At 38.0% G+C, this 26,767-nt stretch overlaps 1 non-coding gene across 1 annotated transcript; it reads right to left on the bottom strand.

Annotated features, from left to right (window-relative positions):
- Positions 1–12,975: 12,975 nt before the first annotated feature.
- On the bottom strand, positions 12,976–13,180 carry LOC114886248. The gene has a single exon (XR_003791258.1). It is a non-coding gene; the product is annotated as a small nucleolar RNA SNORA73 family (small nucleolar RNA).
- Positions 13,181–26,767: the final 13,587 nt, after the last annotated feature.

The following is a 26,767-nucleotide window of genomic DNA, read 5'->3' as shown; positions in this document are numbered from 1 at the left end:
GTTAGTCCTTGGTTGGTTCATTTGGAAACCTCTTATTCTGCTCTCTGAGGAAATTCTTCCTCCTCTGTGCTCTGTGGTCCCTGGATTTGCCCTCTGGGACACTCTTCCATGTCTGTGATCCTCCGTAGTAACTTTAGGTAAGCAGGAGACCATATGTTGCTCTTGGGAAATATTCTCAGGGGTTGCTTTATAGGTTGAGCTAACACAGGCTTTTTCACACTATATGTATGGCTTCTTTAGCAATATATTTTCCTTAAAATCTTAGTAGGCTTATAGTCTGTTGGCTTCAGGCAGATTTCACAAACAAGTAGCCAAAGATATTCTCTAGTCAGACTTACATCTGAAGACCTTTTATTAACTGGACTTGTTCCTTTGCCCATTCTCCCCATGTTATTAATGCCTGCTTGAGGGTATCCAGAGCAACAGGGTTAATTAGGAAGCCTCTGACATTAACAAGATCATTGCTTGTGAACTGGACTCACTGACGTATGGGGGGATGCTTGAGAGGGCCTGGAGGCACAGTCTTAGGTCATGCTGAGTCTTCATCTTTAGAACCACTTCTTAGCTCTGTTTCAGTTTTGGATGTAGAAGTAATGAACTTTTTCAGTGATCCACGTTTCTAAATTACTGGACTCTTTGTCCATTTAGATTGAAGTTTATATGCAGAGAAAAACCTCCTTAAATGTATTCCGTTCAATCTACGCTCACAAATGTTCTAGGTGTTTTTTCTAGGTCTTTCCTGAAAGTCTCAAAATGCAGCCAATATACACCAGCATTCTGAGTTTTTGCAACAAGTTCCTAGACTCGCAGGCCACGCTCGAATGTGTTCTGCCTTCCAAGGCATTGGAGGTAACAGTTTTCTTAAATGTATTCCCAAGAAATAGTAAGAGTCACCGATTTTCCAGCTTCTAATGTCTCTGTCCCATCTGCCCGCTGCCTACCTCTTAAGGTCAAGGTCCCATGTATTAGATTCTGTTGTGGCAACTCCAATTCTAGTATCAAATTCTAAATTAATTAGGCTATAGACACAGTTGCTATTACGGAATGCCAAAATAACAGTAGTTTAAACAAGATAAGCCTATTTCTGTCTTCCATGGTAGGCCAGATGAAAGCGGTCCAGAGCAGGGAAGGCAGCTTTGAGACAACTTCCACTTTGTGGTTGAAGATGACTTCTTGAGCTTTAGTCATCACACTTACATGATAGCTGCTGCGAAGCAGGAACTAAGAGAGGGAAAGTACCTTCTTTCTCTTAAACACATGACTTGAGAGTTTTGTATCACTTATGCTCCTATTACATTAGCCAGAACTTAATCACATGACCACACCTCACTGTAAGGAAGGCTAGAAAATGAATGAGGTCTTTAACTGAGCAGCCATGATCCCAACTAAGAATGTTTGTACGACGTTGGCATCGCTGTTCATCTGCTTTACAGACATTGGGTGACTTTCACTTTATCACTCAATAACTGTTCTCTCCTTTCCCTTCTTAGAAGGAAATAACCAAGTATGAACTTAATTGGTGCTCATGGATTCCAAAGTGGCAGAGCATTTTTGAAGAACTTCTATTTTGTTTGGCAAAGTAATTAACCTCCTGGAAAGATCAACATACATTTCTTGGTCTTGAAGATTTTATAACATTTCCATAGACCACAAAACTAATAGGACATCTGTGAACAAGAATGTTGGAAACCACAGAAACCAAAGGATTGTCTCCCAAATAAGCATTTATTTTTTTAATCTTCCTTTCTAGACTTGCTTTCTAGAAACAGCCCTCTTCTTGTCTTTGCTTTCTACAATGGTCTTTCACTGAATCCACACAGATAAAAAGAACAGAGCATCTAAATCTAGATTCACATCTCCTTGACTGCAATGGTAATTTCCCCCTAGACCTAACAAGGGCAGACATTAGGTGTCCCAACTATTCTTTAGACTGTTTCAGATTTTTCACAGCATGGATTAAATGGTGGTGTTCAAACACTGGAGCTTATTAATTCCACTATGAATAAAACCAGACCTGACTTCTGATTCAATTTTAAAACAAAGTATTGGAAAGTGTACAATCCTGGGGTCAGAGAGACTGTGGTTCAAACCGTGCTCTGGTATATATGTCTTAGTAAATCCCTTATATGTGGCGGAGCAGATGTCAGTTTTCTTAACTCTTCAAGTTTCATATTCATGATCTTAATTTTAACTATTAGTTCTCAATATATATCTCTAACTCTGTTCTTTTTCCTGAGCTTTTTTCCCCTGTATCTCTAGTTGGACAGTTAGGGATAATAATTGAACTTACTAGGGCTGTAGATGGTTAAATGGGATGACATTAAAATTGCATAGGATGGTGCCTAACAGTCAAATCATAATTATTATTACTGTGGTCAAGTGGAATGAACAAATCAATAAATCTATCATCTGTAATACACTTCATAAGAAATGGTACAGCTGTGTGTGTGTGGTGTTAAAATAAAAATTGTTCAAATTAACAAAGAGGTACACCCGAACATTTTTCTTTAAAAAGAAGCTGTGATTGAGAAGTACTACTCTAACCTAGAATTTCCCCTTTCTCTTGCTCTAAACTTTGCAAATAATAGATAGATAGTTAATAAATGGTACTTATTAACATGAGTTTACTAATATGCAAATTTTAAAATTAGTCTAAGACTCTCCACTATTAATATATTTATATATTAATACATTAATATTAATAACATTAATAGCCCTATGCCAGTCATCATTAAATGCATGTCATACATGATCTCACTTGAACTTCACAATTACAATTGATGGTATATCTCATCTCTGTTTCACAGATAAATACTCTGGTGCTCAGAGCAGTTAGCTGACTTACACAGAAGTGTATGGCAAGGAACTGAGAGATGCAGGAGTAAAACTCAGGTCACTTGTGTCTAAAGTCTCTTTCTGTCATCAAAACGTTGTACAGAATTTTAAAATGTATATGTGAAAGTATCAGAATGGCTGCATTCTAGCAGTATGTACACCAATGACACAGTTTTAGAACATTTTTCTCTAGACCAGCCTGAGAGCAGGTATTCATGGCCTTGCTCTCCCAGAAGAGCAGGCATGTAGAGATATCGAATTCACCTGCAGTGGGAAATGTCAGTTAGAACTGTCAAGTGTATCTTACGGACGCTTCTTGGCTTTGCGTTGTATTTTTAGCTTCATTTGGATCTAAGAGTGAGGGAACAAAAGAGGAAAAGGAGATTCAAAGAAAGAGTTCTGATACCCATCATTCTTTTAGTCCTAGTGCCAACCTTCAGAAAAAATGCTTTCCAGTTCATCTGTCTTTGACTAACATATGCAGAGATGTGATCAGTCATCAGAATGATCAAATGCACTGGAGAGAGCCTGTGAACAATAAAAAGGCAGCTGCAGTATCTCGGCAGACCGATGCCATCGTCAATGGAGTTTGCAGTTAACATTTTTAGCTGCAGTTGAGGAAGGCTACCATAACAATGGTATTAGACCCTTTGGTGGAAAACTTCTCATTAGAACATAATGGAACAGTTTAAAATATTCAGAAATGGTAGCCTGACTAGAGTCCCTGTTGTGGCAGTGCACTAGTTTTCTATAGCTGCATAACAAACTACCAGAAACTTAGCAGCCTAAAACAATACACATTTATTATCTCGGAGCTTCTGTAGGTCAGACATCTGAGCACAGCATCACTGGGTTCTCTCCTCAGTGTCTCACAGGCTATAATGAAGGTGTTGCCCAGGGTTACAATCCCATCTGAGGCTTGGGTCCTCTTCCAAGCTCCTGCAATTTTTGGTAGAATTTAGTTCCTTGCATTTGTAGGACTGAGGCCCTCAGCGTCTAGAGACCATTCATGTAAATGTCTTAAAAAATGTAAACTATTACTTATAGGGACATAAAGCAGATCAATGATTACTGAGGGAAGGAGGCAGGGTAGAAAGGGGTGGTTTACCAAGGGGCAAGAGATAATTTTGGAGATAATGAATTTTTCATAATCTTGACTGTGGAGATGGTTTCACAGGTATATACATATGTTAAAATTAAATGAATTTTATACTTTAAATATGTGCGGTTTATTGTACATCAGTTGTATCTCAATAGCTTTTAAAAACTGAATATAAGGAAAGAGTGACCAGTGTGCAAAATATACTGAAGTCTTCCTGTGATGAAGAACTAAGGCGCCCTTAGCTTGTCACAGAGGAAACAGACATCATGAGACAGACCTTTGCCTGGCCAACTCGGCTAAGACTTAATTAGTCAGCATCTGTTTATTGAGCACCTGCTACACACCATGCACGGTGTTAAGCACTTTGTATATATTATTTTATGAGATCGTCACAATAACTCTGCAATACAGTAACTTTGTGTGGCTTACTCCTTCCATAAAAATAAGTGCTTTGGGACACTCCTCACAAAATCATTAACAACCTTTCATCTCAAATAGAGATCAGCAGTGTTCTGAGAGATGCACAGCAGGGGCCTCTGAGTTACAGAATACTGCAAATAAAAACTGGCTGGCTTGGTGATTCGAATTTTTCTTCACAGGCTATATCTAGGAGTTTTTCTGGTTCAAAAAGCACAAAATTTAGGAAAGAGAAAGGGATAAATGTCTCTTTACACTGATATTTAAGTCCATGAACAACAAAATCTCTAGCCAGTAGAAGGCATTTCATGAAATGTATAAAATTAGCCCAACATTGTACCACCACTGTTTATTCCAATGGACAGCAAGGTCAGTATTCTCCACAGGAAAGGGAACTGTCTTGAGATTGAGGTGTGGAAGAAGGTCGAGATCTGACATAATATTGACCCAGATCAGTGAATTCTTTACATGAGTAAATGAGATATTAGAATGGGGAGCTACATTAGAATCAGAGCAGCCCTTTCAAAGCGCTCCTGTAACGTGAGAATGGGATGGTTGGGAGGAGAGAGTAGTGTCACAGTTAGGTCCTAAACAGCCCTGGAAACTTGATGAAATAGAATCAGATTAGTGAGATGAGCCATGACTTTGAAAATCCTGGTTAAGTAGCTATGGGCTGTGGGGCATTTCTGAGCGCTATGCTGGGGTTGCTCATTTCAGATCTACATGCAAATATATATAAAGTCACGTGGTTTATGGAATGTCTCTGATCGATTTTGCAGACGAGCAGCAGACACGCAGTTGGGAAGGTTCGGGAAACTGGCCTGTTGATCATGCAGGTAGTCTTATCCACCCATGAGTAGGCATCACATGAGTGAGGATTTCCAGGGCTTTAAGAAGGCTGATTTTTTAAAACGTTGGTTCATGCCTCAGATTCCACATTTATTAACTTCATTTTGAAGTTCTGATCACTGTTAAAAGAAAATAATCTCTGAAAAGGTTAATAATTTTAGGAATTTTCATTATAATATTGATGTATTTCTATGCATAATTTATAATTTGTAATTTAATAATATAATTTTACTATTTAATTATAACTTCTTTGATTATAATTATAGTATATACTTTTATAATTATATAATTACAGTGTTTTGAGGATGATAAATCAGATATCTAACATAAGGTGCTCACATTGCTTTTTGGTCTTTGTTTCCAATGAAGTCAAATATATTTATGCAATAGGAAAGTTGTTAATATAGAAATATATGTGATATTAGATTTTTTCACTGGGCTCTTAGGAATATATCTACTATAAACGAAGAAGGGGCTTAGAAATAAAGCAGAGGAACTTTAAAATTTTTCAACTGCTGTTTCATTAGACAAAATCATGCTCTTGCAAATGACTTGAATCTAGAAAGTAGTAATTGGAATCGAATGCAAAACTATCACTGATGATAACGTTGCTATAGCATCAGGATTGTAAAACAAGCAGCACCTTTTGGAGTGAATGGTGGAAATTTACCTTGCTGTAGGATGCCCGTTTGTCTGCAGAGGCTTGGTCCAGTAATACAGTTTGGGGCTCTGCAAGTATGTTACAGAACACTTGTAACACATTTGAACAGACTGAATCCCTCCCTCTTGACCTCTCCTGTTTCAGATTCCTTTATTTTCTGCAATAAAAATTTGCATCCAATCAACAAATAAAAAGTGAAAATATGAAAAGGTAAAGAATTATCTTTCAAGTTGGGCACCAGTCCAGTTTTAAAAATTTAATGAAATTAAAATTAAGATAAAGTGACATACCAAAAGAAGATTCTAATGGTTAAAACCTGGTTCGATGGAGCAAAATTTGTACTAGGAAAGCTTCTTTTCTTTGTCTCTTGCTTTTCTGAAAGTGAGTGGTCTTTTTGCCTGTGTGATACTGCTCATTCTAAACTTAGAAAACCTTGCAGGACTTCGCTGGCAGTGTTTTTACTGCCAGGGCCCCGGTTCAAGCCCTGGTCAGGAAACTAAGATCCTGCAAGCCGTGCAGCACGGCCAAAAGAAAGAAAGAAGAAAAAAAGAAAACCTTGCTTAGAAAATCTTTTGCTTGGCTCTCCTCTCAGAATTTTATTGTTTTTACATATTTATGAACTTCTCCCAGAGCAGTAACAGTAAAAAATTGCCAGAAGGCCCTCTCCATACCCTGTGAGGTAATGATGTCAACCTGTACTGGAACAGGCAATATACTGTCATCTCTTTGTCTTTGCATATCTTATTCTCTCTGCTTAGGGCACTCTCCTTTGTAAACCTGAACGTGGATTTGTTAGAAAAATATAAAGTAATGGACTCTTTTCTCCTAAATGCACATACACAGAATTTTGCATACCCTGCCTGGCTTAGACAGAGTCCCCTACAAAGTAATCCTTGCACTGCCAGACGCTGATGGTGTGCCCACATCTGTCATTGTATTTGGAATATTTGTTTATGTATTTGACCATCTCCAGGATGCTAAACTCCTAGAAGATGAGGTCTATCCCTTATCCAGGTTTATTCTCCTGGACGCTCAATATATATTTGTTGAATGAATAGATGCCTTGAGTTTCAGCTACTTGAGCTCAATTTGTCACCAGTTATAGATATTTAAGGGCAAATTCAAAGACTGGACACAGGGGTTTCTCAACAAAGGTTGAGTGAATGCTGCAACATTTTAATGCCTGAATGTATGGTACTTTGTAATGGAAAAATGTTTATCATGTATTAATTTTGTGAATAAGCCAAGCCCTACTCCTGCTCTCTCTTTCACACACACACACACACACACACACACGCACACACACACACATACAAACACACACACACGTTCTAGTTAGAACTGGACAGTATAAGAAAGCTACTAAAATATCCAGTCGTTCATATATAACAAGACATTTGTATATGTTTAATATGTTGATGCTCTGGGATTGTAAGGATCCTACCTAAGGATAAAGAAGTATCAATAATCCCACATTTCTCCATTCTGAAGAGAGTTATCAAGAAATTAAGCCAGATATTTCTAGGCTTGCTATGAGATTGTTAACTGGCCCTGCTACCTCCTAGATATCATGCCAGCACTGACGCCCACCTTAAGATGAAATAAGAGGAACAGACAGGGAAGAGAGAGGGTATACTAGTTTTCTATTACTGCATAACAAATGGCTTAATGGCCACAAACTTAATGGCTTCAAACAACATGAATTTATTATGTAACGGTTTCCCTGGGTACAGGTTAGTTGAGTCCTCTGCTCAGAGTCTCATGAGATTAAAATCAAGGCATCAGCCAGACTGTGTCCTCATCTAGAGGTTCAACTAGGGAAAGGTTTGCTTTCAAGCTTCCTCAGAAAGTCCGCACAATTCATTTCTGTATGCTTGTAGGATTGAGGTCCCCACTGGCTTACCTGTTCTCATCCTAGAAGTACTTTCAGCTTCTAAAGGCCATTCTCAGGCCCATACCATGTGGTCCCTGCCCTTGGCCCTCTCACACCTCCGATCTCTCTGCCTTCGGGGAGGGAAGGCCCAGTGTCTTTTAAGTGCTGATCTGATTAGATCAGGTCCACCCCGATACCTCTCTTTTGATGAACTTGAAGTCAACTCATTAATAACCCATTCAAGGAGTAATATCCCATCGTGTTCACAGGTTCTGCCCACTCAAGAGGAGAGCATTACACCAAACATGTACACAAGGGGTAAGAATATTGGGGGTGCCCTGATAATTCTGTGCACCACAAAGACATTATGGGAGGGGTTTATGGAGCTCTGTAAGTGCAGTGAGAGGTGATCTAAGATGGGAGAGAAGAATCTTGTTTCTTACTGCAGTTCTACCCTGTTGGTGCTATTGGACCAGCACAGAGCATGGTAGGGGAGTTCCTGGGAGAATGTGAGGCACATTCCCTGAAGTTTGTGGTTATACATAAAAATTGTTCCTTTTTACAGCCAGTGTATTTTCTGAAAAGGAGAAGACTTGGCGGAATACTTGGCAGCAGAGAGGTGGTAACAGATGGTGATGTGGTATGCCTTAGAAGAGGAGAGAGTCACCCATTCCAGTTCCCAAGACTCCCAGGGAGGAGGTTAGGAGATGCACCACTCTGCGGTGGGGGGTAGGGTTGGGGGACACTGGTACATGGACTAATTGAGAGAGACTAAAGGGAGACCAGGCGGCCCCTCTTTGAGGGCCCCAGGGGCTGAGGAAGCTGAGAGAAAGTTGAAATCTTTCCCAAGAGAGCCATGCACAGAATCTCTATGGAGACTGTTATATCAGCAGAGTAGAGATTCCGGACCTGAGCCTAAGACCTTGGTTGCCTCCCCACCACGAGCAGGTGACCAATTACTCCACAAGATCTTTGCCTCTCCTGTTTCTCCTTTCGACCTCCCAAATCGGAGGAACTGATTGTTGAAATACAGAAGGGAAGGAGTAACCAGAATCAGACCATTCTTTCACCCCACTGCAGATCTTTCACCCACAAGCCTGGTCTACTGGGGAGAGGGAAGAGGAGTGGGTGGGAAGATTAGCAAATGTCATTTAAGCCCATATGAGATGAGAGGCTTAAACAGACCTGGACTTCTAGTGGAAGGTATGGCACATTTCCAAGATGTGTCCATAACGAGTAAGGAGCTGGCACTAGACAGAGCATGACTGAAAAAAGTGACTAGAGAAAACTAAAAACATTTCATGTTATAAACCCATGTTGAGACTATTCAATAAAAATTATAAATATATTTAAAATTTCCCCCAAGCTTCCAAATTTTTTTTTTTTTTTTTTTTGGTGTGCGGGCCTCTCACTGTTGCGGCCTCTCCCGTTGAGGAGCACAGGCTCTGGATGCACAGGCTCAGCGGCCATGGCTCACGGGCCCAGCCGCTCCGTGGCATGTGGGATATTCCTGGACCGGGGCACGAACCCATGTCCCCTGCATCAGCAGGCGGACTCTCAACCACTGCGCCACCAGAAAAGCCCCCTAAATTTTTTATGTTCAAAAAAGAATTTTTCCGGGCTTCCCTGGAGGCACAGTGGTTGAGAGTCCGCCTGCCACCTGCTGCCTGCCGATGCAGGGGACACGGGTTCGTGCCCCGGTCTGGGAGGATCCCACGTGCCGCGGAGCGGCTGGGCCCCGTGAGCCACGGCCGCTGAGCCTGAGTGTCTGGAGCCTGTGCTCCGCAACGGGAGAGGCCACAGCAGTGAGACGCCCGCGTACTGCAAAAAAAAAAAGAATTTTTCCCCTCATGGCTCCCAATTTTCCAAGAAACAAATGATATCACTAAGTTACATAGAAGAGTGAATTAGATCCAGATACATTTCCCAAGAGCAAGTTTTGATATGGAAGGCTAGGATGAAATCAGTGCACAGCATATATTAGTGGGGTGGTGAAGAAAGGATGCCCCTAAAATTGCTAAGTAGGGAACTGGCCAAAAAGCATATCTGGATGGAAAAATGATACATAGTTTGAAACATTGGCCTGTAATAGGCAGGACATTAAAATGAGTTCCTAATATTTGTTTCTGAATGCAGCTATTATTTCATGTATGCTTGGCATTTAAAAATAACGTGAAGATACATCTGAAAATACAAAAGTATTTCACAAGAACTCAAAGAAGCAAAGTAACCATGGAAACATAGCTGATTTTGAACATCCCCCTTTAAAATATGTTGACTCATTATAAGGTGAAAAAAGTAGTTCCTGTGATGCTCAGTCAGCTGAATATAATTGTGCTGAATGTAAATAGTTTCTATAAAACTTAATGACAAAAGATAAACCACTAGTTGTTATCCTTGCATTGCTAGTGGTACCCGTTCCATTTTGAATTCCCATGGTACCTATAAAACAGTAATGCATGAGTGTGTGTGTGTGTGTGTTTATAAGTCATCACAGCATATTCATCATAGTATAAACCTTTAGAAAAATTTATCTTTAGGCAAGCAGTAGTAAGATCAGTTTAGCTTCAGAAGAAAGCAATCTTTTCCAATTTAACAATAAGAAGTATTAAGTGTTATAGTAAATGTTGCATTCATATGTTGGAGAAAACCACATGTCCTAACAGAAGGAATAGTAAGCTACAAAGAACTAATTTAATTTTTCTGGTTCAGCACATGGATAGCCAGCACAACTAACAGACCATTTGAATGTTAAAATAACTTTTCAGACATAGCACCATTAAAATCCAATTTTGTTAAACTTCTTGGTTTTAAGACAATTTTATGTAAAATTTCAGTCTTTGACAATAAATACTTGAAATGATTACCTCAAATATAAGAACAATTTTGGTAGGAAGTCCAGTGTGCTACGTATTTCGCGTATGTGCAACAAAATGTGAAGGCACGGATGGAAGATGAGTATAGTGGCTGGCAAGCCACTAGTGAATGGTGAGCCCTCGAACACTCCTTGGCCACACAATTGAGACTACATGGCATGCATTACGCCTGATTTTAAATGTGATTAACAGTATTATAAGATTTATTCTCTTTCAAGTTCAGATGTACCTTTTTATAAAAGAGACATTGCTATCTTAGACTGTTGTGTAGGGTGTGGATTTTTTTCTCTCTATTTTGGACAATTGAAAATTGTTAAAAGCGTATGCTATATATATATAAATGTACACACATACATAATACTTAAATGCTTGACTGTGCAAAGGATACTTTTGGATGGTAAGGAACTGGTATAAGTGGCTGCCTCTAGGATTAGAATAGTGTGGTCAGGGACAAGGGTGGGAGGGTGTCTAAGTTTGGTATTCTTCCAAAGCAGAAGCTGAGTTAAGAACTCGGGTGCAGGTAATCCCTGAGAGGTGATGGCAGGAAGCACAAGTATAGGAGTGGGGAAAGTGAGACCAGAAAAGTAGAAAATCCAAAGAGTATGATAATGAGCATATGACCACTTTGGACAAACAGGGCTCAGTCCCACAGGGGACTCCTGCAGAAACAATGTGAAACACACTTCAAAATTTTCTCTCGGGATGAGCCACCCACCCTCACTCTTAACCTTCCCCCATGGTCGAGAGCACCCCTGGAGCATTTTCTCCACACTTGCTGTGCAGAGAAGAGAGACTCAGATGCTTGAGGTGGAAGCTGCTGTCATCTCGCCAGAGATTCTTCGGGGTGCTGGAAGGCTGGGGAGAAAGTATTTACGTTTCATCCAGTCCCCCTGGCTCTGAGTTCCTGCTTCCACTGTTTTGCACTGCATTGCTCCCTGTTAGACCCTGCTTCCCATCCCTGTATTAAAAGTTTGGGATAACAGAGCCTGGAAAACCTTAAACAATTTAGAATTAATTATTAGCATTTCTGTTCTTAAAAGGCTCCTGGTAATCTCCCTTGCACCACTGCAGGGATTTTCTCACTGGACCCTTTTCCTTGTAGTTTCCCACCATGCAGTTCAGCCTTCTCTGCCTCTGCTCTAAAAGCCTTTCCTTTACCCACTCACGGTTTGCAGGATCATAAATTCCTAAACTTCTTGGGCAGAGCAGTTTGACTCTGCTTTGCTGCCTGCTTCCAAATGTTTGCAAAGCTTCACCTTCTACACCCAAGATGAGTTACCATGTTATTTTCTTACCAAAGGCAGTTCCCTCCCTAAGAGTAACTTTACTTCACTCTTAAGATAACAATTAATTATTTTTTTTACCCTACTATATACGTAAAGTTGGAGCACAATAAACCATCCTAACAATACAGGGATTTCTGATAGTATCATGTATTGTCTTGATTCAGTCTGGGTCCATTTCTTAGGTTCCCCGATTCACTCATTTCTTCTTATATAGTCTTTGTTGGAATGTCCACCTCTTGCTTCAAAGTCTTGATCACTGATGTTTCTTAGTTTTTTTTTGTTTACCCCAGGAATCACTGTGTAATGCTCTGTGCTACCATATAACTGGTTGTTAACTCTTCTCGTTTGTGAAGGATTAATGTTCTTATAGCAGGGAGAGAGTTTTCTGGATTGTAGTTAAAATTGAAAGCAGCTTCCCTCCCCCACTCAGCAATTTAATCTTCCTTCTCCCATTTGGGTCAGACTATGGAACTTGCTGGGTAATGCCATTCAAACCTCTCCAGGCCACAGTAGCTCTGAACATTACTGTTTAGTTATGCACGTTTGAATGGCACCCATTGGTTTCCTTTTATAATTATCAGAGGATACAAGAGAGATTCTCAAATTGAGTTTGAAAAAGACTTGTATTTCAAGCTGCAAGTCCTCTATCCTGAGCTGAGCTGAGCAGGTAATTTTAGGAAAACTTTAGGGAAATAAATACATTATTTATTTGCTCTGGAGCTTTTAATGTTGACATTATCCCTCTTTTACCATGAGGGAGTTTGACTAATGGCTTAGCCATGGCTATAATAGCTAGAAATTAGAGGAGAAAAAAAAAAGGAAAGCAAGATTCTCTCCAATCCCCACCTCCACCCCAATCCCCAGGCCAAGATGCACTGTTTAACAATCATTCTTTTAGGAGGGAGATGAGTTCTGATGAAAATACGACTTCAAGCACATGCTAAGCCCAGCTGTCCTTCTTTTTTTTTGCAAAACAAGGCAGGTAAGAGCTTTAATCCAGTAGTACACCCAAACTGATTAAAACAAATTTTTCATTCACTTCGGATCAACCTAGATTCAGATATGCTGCTCTAGAGAGCTGTTTTCCTGCATGGTTTGTCTCCTCAGTCGTTGTCCACAGGACTCTGAGAAGCTGTAGGAATATGCAGGCGCAGACTCAAGGCCCGGCTTCATCTCCAACGTTGTGGAAAGGGACTGTACATCATGGGGCAGAGCCCTATGCTCCCCTACGCCACCAGGACAGAGCCCGGGGAGAGTGACCTCCCGGGGTATCCACGTTGGTCCCAGCTTTCCTTCTTAATGATCTCATTCGTAATTGGTCACAATGATTTCCCAAAAGGTTCTTGCAAATTAACATTCAATTTAAACAAGCAACTTCCAATAAGCCCTTGAGCCAGGTCATGAAGACACAGATTTATCTGCTGAGGATTTTTAGGTGCCTAGGCAGCTAGGTTTGTCCGTCTTCAGGCATCTTCCAAACTACAATTCTATTACTCCTTCCCAGAGGTTTGGCATTCTGCAGACAGCCTGGGAGGTCTAGTTCTTGCTCTACCTCTGTCTCAATCCCCTCAGTTTCTCTCATGGCCAAATGCAAATAACACTGTCAAGCTGTCTATCATTGCAGTGACTCATAACTAGCAATTCTTATTTTAAAGCACTTTCCAGTTATTCAAATGATAGCTTATTTTAGAAAAGAAATAAGCTAGTATATGGAAAATACTGGATACAATGGTAAAATACATACCCTACCACCTGCTTTGTTTAAAAATGTCTCAAATCAAGAAATGAGAAATTAAAGTAACTATATCTTTAGCCTAAACACACAAAAAGACCTAACTGTCTATTTGTCTATTTATGTATTAGGAAGTAACTACCTTTTAATGTTTGGGGAAAAAATGCTTGTATTACATCACAGACATACATGCTCAGGGAACAAGGGGAAACTAGAACACAAGAAAAGCAAATCCTCTTCCTCTTTCCTCTTCCTTCCTCCCCTCCATGCCCATCCTGGATGCCTGGTGCAGCTGAAATGGGCTCAAGCAAAGAAGATGATGATGTCAATAATACTTTACATTCACATAGCATCTTACGGCTTCCAAAATGCTTTCACCTAGATTGTTTCATTTAGAGAGAAGCATTGTACAGATGTTTTGTAGATTTGCAACCATTAAAATTGGTAATTCTGATTAAACTAGTCTAATATTTCAGGTTCTGTTTCACTCATTTTATCCTGCCTTCTGGTTCACAAAGAGATCTTATTATGCTGATGTAAAGTGTCGGTCATTTTCCAATTACTAAAACTCTTCCTTTTTTTTTTTTTTTTTTTTTTTGTGTTCGCGGGCCCCCTCCCCTTTTGGGCCCTCCCCCCCCGGAGCGCCGGCGCCAGACGCGCAGGCTCAGCGGCCCTGGGTCACGGGCCCAGCCGCTCCGCGGCATGTGGGATCCTCCCAGACCGGGGCACGAACCTGTGTCCCCTGCATCGGCAGGCGGACTCTCAACCACTGCGCCACCAGGGAAGCCCTAAAGCTCTTCCTTAAATGAAATCGTAAGAAAGTTTAAGTTGGAAAGAACTTTGGAGAAATTTTTATTCTAACCCTTTTATTTTGTAGATGAAACGCTGTGTTTCAGAGGACTTTGTGAATTGCCCAGGGCTTGGCTCCATTTTCTACTCTGAAATCTGTAAGGTTTGCTTATGTAAAGTGTAGGTTATTTATTTATATTTTAAAATCCTTTCTGTGTTTTAGAAAAGACTTTTCAGAAGGAAATTTATTTTATATTTAAAGTGAATGCTCCCTTTTTTTCTCTTGTCCAGTATTACCAGATATCTTTTATTTTTTAATTAAATCAAAGGGATGTAGGTTCCTAATTAGATGTCGTTTTTCACTCTTTTCTCTATTTTTTATTATTTATTTATTTAATTTATTTTTGGCTGCGTCGGGTCTTAGTTACAGCACGTGGGATCTTCGTGGAGGCATGCGGAATTTTTCGTTGCAGTGCGCAGGCTCTTTGCGGCGCGCTGCCTTCTCTCTAGTTGCGGCATGTGGATTTTTTCCTCTTCTCTAGTTATGGCACACAGGCTCCAGAGTGGGTGGGCTCTGTAGCTGTGGCACGCAGGCTCTCTAGTTGAGGCACACGAGCTCAGTAGTTGTGGCACATGGGCTTAGTTGCCCCACAGCATGTGGGATCTTAGTTCCCTGATCAGAGATCAAACCCGCGTCTCTTGCATTGTAAGGTGGATTCTGTACCACTGGACCACCAGAGAAGTCCTCTCTTTTCTCTTTAGATCCTTATAAGAATCTTGTAAAAGAGGCAAGGCAGATATTGTTAGCCCCATTTTAGAGTTAAGAAATCTGATACTCAGAGAAGACACATGAACTGTACAAAGTCACATAACTAGTTAGTGGAATTCATAATATTAGAAACCACCTTGTCTGATTTTTAGTCCAGTCTTCTTTTTTTATTTTTTATTTTTTTACTGCATATCACTGTTGGCCTTAGAATGGTTGAGGATCATCAGATTTTCCTCAAGATAGATTTGTGCCTTTTTCCTAAATAGCTTGAAGAAAGGAAATGGTAATCAATATATGCCATTGAATTGGATACAAGTTGAAGTTTGTCATATGTGCATGTATTTGTAAAAATGCCTGACTGTAACATTGTTTCTTTTTAATATTATTTTCTATTTCTAGCATTTCCAAAATTAGTTGGGTGAAATATTTTTATATGATGCAAATATACTAAATTTTAAATAGAAAAATTTCCATTTAAATTAGATACACAGTCAAAGGGTTGGAAAAGATCGTAACTGGAAAGTGGGTAACTGATGTTTATTGTGTGTTTATCATATGTCATAAATTACTTTTTCATTGTAAATGCCCACAAGAAACCTGAAAAGTCCCTAATATTATCCCCCTTTTTATAGATAAGGAAATTAAGGCTCAGAAAAATGGGTAACTTGCCCAGAACCACAGTTCTATATGATTCCAAAGTTTGTGTTTTTTCCTGCCATACTTCTCATCTTTCCCCAAAAGCACAAATGAACTACAAAATCTCAAAGCATGTAGATCACTAATCATTTCAGTCAATTCTGAGGAAAAAAATTACTTGCTTTTGACTGAACAGACCTGTAAAGATGTCTCTATGTACATTCCTAATCACCTATGCCAACAAAACAAAGTATTCTAGAATGCATGGCCAATATTACATAGTGGCCTCTCAGACTAATAGGATTAATCTGTCCCATTTTTAAAAATAGAGTCATAGAAAACATTCTTTCCCTAATGGATAATTTATCCTTATTAACTTATACTTATGAAATAATGATAATGTGTATTTTTATCAGAATAGATGAACTAAATCAATTGTAATTGAGACTTGAAAAGATACCACAAACTGTTATTCATATATTTGGAGTTTCACCAACTCTGTTGGCTTTAACTTTTAAGATGTGCAGGTCAAAAAAGAAATTTTGTTTTAAATTTACTATCACTTAAGTCATGAGGAGGCAGTGTACTGTTCTAAAAAGCATTGAATATTATTACAAATAGCAAAAGACCTAAATTCTTAGACACAATATATTTGTTATGAAATCTTGAAGTTTTTATTTATTGTGTCAAGTTTAATAATGTTATTGTCAGTATGTTCTTTTATAAAGACATGTATAATATGAACTCCTTTCATTTAAAACTATTTATAAACATAAAAATGTAAAATATTGCATATATAAAGAAAAATACTTTTAAATGTACAGTATAATGAGTAATTATTAAGTGGACATTCATAGAATAATCAAACAAGTTGGGATATAAACACTAACAGCACCCCTGAAGTCCCATCTCTACATATCCATTGCCCATTGTTTTGAGAATTTCTACTTTCATTTAACATTATATTGGCTAATTCCATCTCCATTATTGTGTGTTGCTCTAGTTTATTTTTTTGATTTATATTATTAATTTGATTGAAATTTTACCACAAGTTTATTTATCCATTCTACTGTTAATGGATATTTGTGTTTCCAGTTTGTTGCTGTTACCAGTCAATGCTGACATACATATTCTTGTGCCTATCTTCTGGGACATATATAATCATATTTCCCTAGGGTATATACCAGGATTAGAATTTCTGAGTTGTGAGGCATGTGTATGTTTAAATTTAATGGAAGATATTGCCAATATTTCAAAATATTTGCACCGATTTACACACTCACCAACAGTGAATAAGTCCTGTTGTTCCATATTTTTAAAAATACCTGGAATAGGGCTTCCCTGGTGGCGCAGTGGTTGAGAGTCCGCCCTGCCGATGCAGGGGACACGGGTTTGTGCCCCGGTCCGGGAAGATCCCACATGCCGTGGAGCGGCTGGGCCCGTGAGCCATGGCCGCTGAGCCTGCGCATCCGGAGCCTGTGCTCCGCGGCGGGAGAGGCCACAACAGTGAGAGGCCCGCGTACCGCAAAAAAAAAAAAAACTTGGTATATTCAGAGTTTTTAATTTTTTCCAGCATAGGGTATATGCACAGAAATTGGTATCTCATTTTAGTTTCAACTTAATGTTTTCTAGAAAGTTAAGGAGATTTAACATTCTATCATGTGTTTATTGGTCATATGGATTTTCTATTTTTTTCATGAGTGCTCACAATTTTTCTTCCATTATCCTATTTAATTTTATTTTTCTTATTTGCAGAAGTTCTCTATTCAGATTTTAAGTCCTTTATCAGTTATATATATTGAAAATGTTATCTCCCATTCTGTAGCTTTTCTTTTCATTTTCTTTTTGATGTCTTTCAAATAAATGCAACTTTTTTGCACTTTTCCTTAAAATTAATTTTATTATTTCTTTTTTAAAAAATTTTTATTGGAGTATAGATGATTTACAATGTTGTGTTAGTGTCTGCTCTACAGCAAAGTGAATCTGTTATATATATACATATATCCACTCTTCGGTAGATTCTTCTCCCATATAGGCCATTATAGAGTACTGAGTAGAGTTCCCTGTGCTATACAATAGGTCCTTATTAGTTATCTATTTTATATATAGTAGTTTGTATATGTCATTCCCAATCTCAAGGACCCAGGGAATCTAGCCCAGAGAAAATAACAAAGGGAATTCCAAGACGGGGATCAGAAGAAAGCCCTAGGATGATGGTTGTGCAGAACACCTAGAGAGCAACAAAAGAAACAAGAAAAAGAGATTTACAGAGGAAACATTTCCCAAAAGATTGAAACTAATACATTTCAAAGCAGTTAACATATCCAAGAAAAAAAACTAAGAAAGGAAACCAAGTAAGGACTTAATGTAGCTGAACTCTTTTGAGAGCAGCATAGCCTAAATATAAAAACTTGATAAGAACATTACAAACAACAAAATTATGAACAAATATTTCTCAGGAACATAAATGCAAAAAAAATTCTAAAAAAAAATTGTAGCACAAAATCCTGTGAGAGATATATATGTATATACATACACACACACACACACACACACACACACACACACACAGTCACCTGATGATGACAAAAGTGGCAATGCACTGCCAAGGGAAAAAAAATACCTTTTCAAAAATAGTACTGAGTCAATTGGATTTACCTATGGGGGGAAAAGTTTCCTGATCTCTGTCTCACACTCATAACTGAATAGCTTACAAATTGTATGGGAACATATAAAGCTCACTCTTTTTTGCAGATTATGTAATTAGCTATGTTATAAAAAAATCCTTAGGAATCTAAAAAAGTAGCTGATGGAACTAATAAGGGAGGTCAGCAAGGTCACAGACACAAGTTTAATACATAAAAATTAAAAGCTGTACAGACTACAAAATTGATTTTTCTAAAATACCATTTACTATAGCAAAAAAAAGAGAGAGAAGAATTTGGGGAAAATTTAACCAAAAATGTGCAATGCTTGTACACTGAAAACTACAAAATATTGCTGAGAGAAACTGAACAACTAAACACATGGAGACACACAGTATTCATGGATCAGAAGACTCAATATTGTTAGGATCTCAGTTCTCCCTTATATATTCAATATAGTCCCATAGAAAATCTCAGCAGGCTTGTCTGTCCAATTGAAAAGCTAACTCTAAAATGTATATGGGAATTCAAAGTACTTATAAGAGTGAAAAAAATCCAAAAGGTGAGCAAAATTGGAGGACTTATACCTGATATCGAGACTCACTTGGGTGATAGTCATCAGAATAGCATAGTATGGGCTTAAAGATAAGCATGTATCTCCATGGAACAGAAGAGAGTCTGGAAACAGACTCTAAAATATATGATCAGTTGATCTTCTACAAAGGTGCCTGCATTCAGTGTGGGCTGTGATATAGTCTTTTAAAAATGAATCTTAATGAATCTCAACATCATTATGCTGTTGAAAGGAACCAGACATATTAGACAATATACTGATTGATTTAATTTATACAAAATTCTAGAAAAGCAAAACTATAATGATGAAAAGTAGGCTGTTAGAGGCTGAGAGTAGTTTTACTGCAAAGAGAACTTTTCGGGGGTGATGGAAATGTTATATATATCTTGACTGTGATGATTGTTAAAAGACTATATACATTTGTCAAAACACAGGTTTGTGCAGCTAAAATTGGTGAATTTTGATTTTATCTCAATAGAACAGATTAAAATAGTTTTTAAAAACTGTGAAAACAAATGCTTCCTCTATGGAGATGGAAAATAACATAACTAAGCAACATATTGAGGCTACATAGGGAGTCGCTGGTAGAGTAGCACCAGAATTGGCAAGTTTCTGGATCTCCAACACAGTGCTATTTTCATTGTCTCCCATTTCTGTTAGTTGTTAAAGAAATGCTTGTTAACGTTAGTTTTGGTTATTCTAGATAAGCAATACACACATAAAATTAATTGGAGAATAAGATGATTCTGCACATTTGTTACTTAATTATAGTTTACCAAGATGAAGACTATTATGTATTTTATTTTTTTAAGAAATTTATTTATTTGTTTGTGTATTTTTGGCTGCATTGGGTCTTCGTTGCTGCGCGCAGGCTTTCTCTAGTTGTGGCGAGCAGAGGCTACTCTTTGTTGTGCACAGGCTTCTCATTGTGGTGGCTTCTCGTTGTGGAGCATGGGCTCTAGGCACACGGGCTTCAGTAGTTGTGGCACGCGGGCTCAGTAGTTGTGGCTCACGGGCTCTAGAGCACAGGCTCAGTAGTTGTGGTGCACGGGCTCAGTTGCTGCGTGGCATGTGGTATCTTCCCAGACCAAGGATTGAACCTGTGTCCCCTGCGTTGGCAGGTGGATTCTTAACCACTGCGCCACCAGGGAAGCCCCTATTATGTATTTTAAATAGCCCACATACTATTTCATTGGTAACAGAAATGAGGAAATCATCTTTAGATTTCATACTGTGTTTGAATTCAGGCCAAAGAAAGAGGTGCCATTACATTAGTAATGGTACTATTACTGGGTCTCACAGTGTGGAGGCGAGTCTCAGTCTATGCTGAGTATCTATACAAATCCCATGGAACGATTTTTCGTGAGTCAACCTTTGTTGCAACACCTCAATCTGTTTTTCTTTTTTTCTAGAATTTATACTCATTGTCAGTAGCAGTTTATACTAAGGAGGGAGGGAGAGAGGGAGAAGGTAAGAAAACCTAAGATACCTAGCACTGAATCATCAAGACTTCAGGATGTCAGGAATTGTGTCTGTAGTTTGAATAAATTACCACCTGATGGCACTTTTACACATCTGGTAGTGTAGAATGTGCCATAAATTTCCAGCCAGTACTATGAATTGCGAGTCAAGTTTTCTTAAGTAAGCTTGTTATTGGCAGAATACAATTATGTAAGTCAGTAACTTGCTCTTTTTTTTTTTGAAAAACAATGTAATCAATTAGACATAACTTATTTTATTTTATTTTTTAACGTCTTTATTGGAGTATAATTGCTTTACAATGTTGTGTTAGTTTCTGCTGAGTAACAAAGTGAATCAGCTATACGTATACATATATCCCCATACCCCCTCCCTCTTGCGTCTCCCTCCCACCTTCCCTATCCTACCCCTCTAGGTCATTGCACCTGTGCTATGCAGCTGCTTCCCACTAGGTATCTATTTTGCATTTGGTAGTGTATATGTGTCAATGCCACTCTTTCATTTCGTCCCAGCTTACCCTTCCCCATCCCGGTGTCCTCAAGTCCATTCTCTACGTCTGCGTCTTTATTCCTGTCCTGCCCCTCGGTTCTTCAGAACCTTTTTTTTTTTTAAGATTCCATATATATTTGTTAGCATACAGTATTTGTTTTTCTTTTTCTGACTTATTTCACTCTGTATGACAGACTCTAGGTCCATCCACCTCACTACAAATAACTCAATTTCATTTCTTTTTATGGCTGAGTAATATTCCATTGTATATAGGTGCCACATCTTCTTTTTCCATTCATCTGTCGATGGACACTTAGGTTGCTTCCATGTCCTGGCTATTGTAAATAGAGCTGCAATGAACATTGTGGTACATGACTCTTCTTGAATTATGGTAACTTGCTCTTCTGTACCAGAAATAATATATTATTTGAACATGCAAGTTCATGCTTGAAACCAAGCGTTTTACTCAATTTTTAATTTCTTTTATGCCTGCCCCAACTATATTCAAGATGTTGCCTTCCTACAGGCAGCAGGAAGATGAACAAAGCTTATTTGTGGGTCTCTGAGAGTGATCAAGCTATAGATAAATGCCAATATTAAAAACACTACAATTATAGTGGTACAAATAAAGTACCATAAAGTCTATAGAAGATATGAATTCTTGCTGGGAGGATCAAGAAAGTTTTATTGGTGTTGACGAAATGTAAAATCCCCTGATTTTCTTTGTCTTGAATTTAAGTTGTGCATACACTACCAAAATCTGTTCCAGTTAGAAACCTTCCATTTCTTCTCTTGAAATAGATGATGAGTGTTCAGCAGCTGTCTCAGTGCCTGACACAACATAAGTGCTTCAGAGTTGTCCATCTCCTTTTCCCCGAACAATACACCCAAAGTTGCTTCTGGCTGTACTAGGGAGAGTTTCAGCCTACTGAAAACTTCCATGAAGGAATCAAAACTCATCTGTTCTTTTTTTTTTTTTATTGAAGTACAGTTGATTTATAATGTGTTAGTTTCAGGTGTACAGCAAAGTAACTCAGTAAACATACATACATTCAGGTTCTTTTCCATTATAGGTTTTTTAAAAATTATACTTTTATTTGCATCATCAGGAGAAAGATTCACTTGTGGTCCAAGTCAAACGTTCAAAATCATAATGGGCCAGAAAGATTTGATCCCAAGCACAAGTCCACGAAGGAGGGGACCAAAGCAGACCAAGAAAAGACAAGCACCCCATATAGAAAGATGAACGGACAGCTTCACACAGACATGGATGAAATGTTTGGACAGAGGCAAATTTCACACGGTCATTTCCGTTTCTTTTTAAATACAGGTTTGTGGGGTGGTATTTTTTTTCCCACCTATTAAAAACAAGGCCCCAAAGTGCATGTATGAGGGGGAAAGGCAGAAATTAAGCAATAAGGTAGTTTTCCCTGGAGGGCCATGAGGAAGAAAACAGGAAGCAATGTTGAGAGAATTCACTTTTCTCACCACTGGGCTTCTTGCATTTTATTATTGGTCCACTAAAGTTATACTCACATTCTAGCTTTGCTGCATCTTCTTTCCTGGGTTTAGTTTGGTTAAAAAGCCTCTGTGAACTGTAAGAAAAGACCAGGGACTTGGCCCAGCGCTCAGGTTCTGTGCTTTTCTAGGGATGGATGGTTCTGGAAAGGATTAAGGACTCCAGCAGCCCCTGGGTCCCTCAGGACCAGTGTGACAGTCCCTCCTGTCTCTGGGGGTGTGTAAGAAAAGGTTCCCTATTTTTAGGAAGGGCTGAGCAGAGGTCTGGCAGCAAGATTCCAGTGGAATCCATTATATAATAGGTTATTACAGAGTATTGAGTAGAGTTTCCTGTGCTATACAGAAGGTCCTTGTTGATTATCTATTTTATATATAGTAGTGTGTATATGTTAATCCCAACCTCCTAATTTATCCCTCCCCTCTTCCCCCTTTGGTAACCATAAGTTTGTTTCCTATGTCTGTGAGTCTATTTCTGTTTTATAAATAAGTTCACTTGTATCATTTTTTTAGATTCCACATGTAAGTGATAACATATGATATTTTTCTTTGCCTGTCTGGTTTACTTCACTTCATATGATAATCTCTGGGTCTACCCATGTTGCTGTAAATGGCATTATGTCATTCTTTCTTATGGCTGAAAACTCATCTATTCTTGAAACCAATTTAGTACTACTCTTCTTTACCTGGAATGTCCCTTCTTCTTCATGCCTCTTCCCCTCACTCTCCATCCATACATGTTATAGCAAGAATCCCCATCTTCCAGCTAGGAAATAACTAATATTTATTGAAAGCCTGTATGTACCAGGACCAGTTATAAATGTTTTATGTCATCTTAGGATTTATTAAGTGTGATAAAATTAAATTCTTTCATACACACTCACACAAGAATGTGCTGTATTAGAGAGAGATAGCATGGCATAGATTAGAGGTCAAAAATTTAGACTGCGTGGAATCAGACTGCCTGATTTAAATCTTAGCTCTCATGCATACTATCTATGTGTCTGTGAGCAAGTTAACTTACTTTTTTGTGCCTCCGTTTTCTCATTTGTAAATGGACATGATAATAGCATTGTTGTGAACTGTGGCAAATTGTATTGGCTTGGCCAAAAAGTTCGTTTAGGTTTTTCTGTAAGATGTTATGGAAAAAAAAAACGAACGAAAATTTTGGCCAACCCAATATTTTTCCAAGATGGCTGGAATAACATCTCTCATCTCACCTGTTCTTATAGTGTGATTTTGCTACTTCCTCTTCAAGAGTTGGAATCTCTTCTCCCTGACACTGGGAAGAACTCTGTGACTGACTCAACCAATAAAGTATGACAGAAATGAAGTTATGTGACTTTCAAGGCTGGGACATAAACAGCTATACAGCTTCTGTCTGGCTTTCTTTGGGGATGCTCACTCTTAGAACCCAGAAACCATGAGGAAGCCTAAACATTTAGGTGCTCCAGCAGACAGCCCTAGATGAGGTCTCAGCCAATAGCTACTGTAAGTGAGGAAGCCTTTGAGATGACTTTAGCCCAGGCATTTTCTGACTGCAAATGCATGAGAGATCCTGGGTAAGAACTACCAGCTGAGCCAAGTCACCCCCTCAGATCATGAGAGAGAATAATAAAATGATTATTGTTGTAAGCCACTAAATTTGGGGGTGATTTATCATGAAGCAATAGATACTTGATAAAGATCAGCTGGAGTTTTACCTGGAACTGCTAGATGTGACCTCTTCATGTAACCTGGGCTTCCTTACAGCATGGTAGCTGGATTTCAAGAGCACATATTCCAAGAATCTTGGAAGCTACATTGTGTCACTTCCACTGTAGTCATAGACCCGCTCAGATTCACAGGAAGGGAACATAGATCCCACCTCTCAAAGGGATGGATGTAAGTGTCACATTGTATGAAGGGGATGTGGAATGAGAAATCTTATTGTAGCCATCTTGAAAAGCACAATGTCTATATGGAACATACATAAATTAATCTGGCATTTTTAGAATAATGCCTGGCACAGTTTTATGAATGGTATTTATTGTTATTATTGCTCCAAAAATACTGACTGGTGGTGTGAATGGAAAGCAATTTGAGTAGAGGTAAGTTAACCAGTGATTAAAATAAGAATATATATGAACTGTCCCAGATATCCCAGGATATAGTCTCTCTCCATATTTGGCCCTTTTCTGTCCTGGTCCCTTCCTCCTTCATAGGAGTAACATTGTTATGAAGTTCATGGGCGTATATCTAGAACTTTTTCTTGTATTTACATTTGTAAAATTACACAGTTTTGATTTTCATTGTATTTTTTCCAAAATATCATACTGTAATATAGTAATTTGCAATCTTCTTTTTTTGTTTATTTTGATCTTTTGTTCTCTTTGTTTTCTTAAGCATGACTTAAGACATTTGTCATGCTAGTATATAAAAACCTACTTTATTCCATAGTTCCCCTCTGCTTAGTAATGGCCATTCAACTTGTTTCCAATTTTTTGTTCTGTAAACAAAGCTAAGGTTTGCACATTTTCACTTTTAACAGAGCCTCCCAAGTTGTCCACCCAAATGGCTGTGCTGATTCACACTCCCATCTGCTCTGCAAAGAGCACATGTTGCCTTACACCCTTGTTGACAGTGGATATTATTAAAATTTTACATTTTGCCTCCCTGTGAGATCAAAAACTGATAAATCATTTTATTTTAATTTCTATTTTTCTGACTGTCAGGAAAACAACATATTTTTATGTTTATTGGTCAGTTAAGTTTCCTCTTGTTATCTGTTTATATCCCTTGCCCATTTTTCTGCTGGGTTGTTTGTCTCTAGCTTATTGATTTTGAAGGATATATACATATAAATTATGTTATACACTCACATTTTCCTGGGTATTAATCGATTATCTGTTATACATATTGCAAATATGAGCTCCCAAGGTAATGATTACTCTTTCACTTTACTTTTAGTTCCGATTTAGGCAAACTTGTCAGTCTTTTCCTCTATGGCATTTGATTTTTGTGTTTTGCTAATTAAGGCCTTCTTTCCTCCCAGACCATAAACACTCCACCATATTCATTACTAATACTTAATATTTTCATTTAGGTTTCTAGATGAGCTGAAATTTATTTTATTTAATGATTTGAGATAAGACTCTCTTCCTATACCTTTTCATTTACCCAAAACATTGAGTTCATTATCATTTCCCACTGGTTTGTAATGCTGGCCTTTATCATACATTAAATTACCACACGTACCTTAGTAAAATTCCGGATTTTCCGTATTTCCAGAATGAAAAGTTCAGAACTTCACTCCGGTATATATGATTAATCCATTTTGTGCTATATCATGCATGCTGCTTTGTCACTATTTTAATTTTAGCTCTATACTTTGCTCTGATATCTAGTTGAATGCATCACACAATTGCTTTCTTCCTTTTTAAGATTGTCCTGGTTATTCTTAAGCATTTGCTCCTCCATATGAATTTTAAAATCACTTTATCAAGTTCCAAGAAATTCTTGCGAGGATTTTGGTTGCGATTTTATTTAACTTGTAGACTAATTTGGGTTATTAAAATATTTACAATATTGAGCATTCCTATCCATAAATATAGTTTACTTTCTACTTAAGTTTTTCTTTAGATCCTTCAGTAACGTTTTATAGATTATCATAACTTGTTGCACAATTGTTTACTTATAATTCAATAAAGTTTTTGTTGCTTTTTTAAAATGAAATCTAAAAATATCTAATCTTTGTGTGTGTTTGTGTGGGATGGAAAGCTACTAATTTTTCTTTGCTCATTTTCTATGTGGTTACCTTACTGAACTCTAGTTCACAAAGTTCTAGGTAAATGACTTTGTTTCTTTTTAATCTATATATTTACAAACTTATTTTTATTCCAATTTATATACAATTTATTTATTGCCTTGGTATTTCCACCTACAGAGGGTTGAATTGAGATTTTATTTCTTTTTATTTATCTAAATTTTCTGCAAAGAGATAGTTGTTGCTTTCATAGTCAGAAAAAAATCAATAAGCATTGTTTCTCAGGATTTGGAAAATGAATGTTCAAGAAGATAATTAAATATTTAACTTAAAATTTTAATTCACTGTCTTTTACTTCTTTGTTGAAAAAAGTGTTATATTTTATTTCTTCTATTAACTAATTCTTTTAGAAAAACATTAATCCTTAATATTTGTTCTAAGGATCTACTTAAATCTACTGTTTCATGTTCACCATATTTACTCTTGGTTTTTGAA

This window comes from Monodon monoceros, unplaced genomic scaffold (genome assembly GCF_005190385.1).
Source record: "Monodon monoceros isolate NGI ecotype Baffin Bay Population unplaced genomic scaffold, NGI_Narwhal_1 Super_Scaffold_6, whole genome shotgun sequence".
Taxonomy (NCBI): Eukaryota; Metazoa; Chordata; class Mammalia; order Artiodactyla; family Monodontidae; genus Monodon; species Monodon monoceros.
This window is presented reverse-complemented; position numbering and strand designations above follow the sequence as displayed.